Here is a 417-nt window from a genome sequence, read left to right on the forward strand (position 1 = left end):
TAATAAATTGATCACTGGTCACTTTAATAATGCACTTTAATCATGTTTACATATCTTGCATTACTCATCCCATATGTATATACTCTATTTCATACCATATATTGCATCTTACCTATGCTTGCTCGTCCATATATTTATATGTATATATTCATATTCCATCCCTTTACTTAGATTTGTTTGTATTAGGTAGTTGTTGTGGAATTGTTAGATTACTTGTTAGATATTGCTGCACTGTCGGAACTAGATGCCCAAGCATTTCGCTACACTCGCAATAACAACTGATAACCATGTGTATGTGACCAATAAAATTTTATTTTGAAATCACGCAGTTCCACAATTGGCAAGTAGGTGGGGATGAGACTGCGCTGAGACAGGCGCAACTCAACTGTCGCATCACCTTTTCAAGGAAATGTTGTA

The sequence above is a fragment of the Oncorhynchus mykiss genome, chromosome 14 (genome assembly GCF_013265735.2).
Source record: "Oncorhynchus mykiss isolate Arlee chromosome 14, USDA_OmykA_1.1, whole genome shotgun sequence".
NCBI classification, from domain to species: Eukaryota; Metazoa; Chordata; class Actinopteri; order Salmoniformes; family Salmonidae; genus Oncorhynchus; species Oncorhynchus mykiss.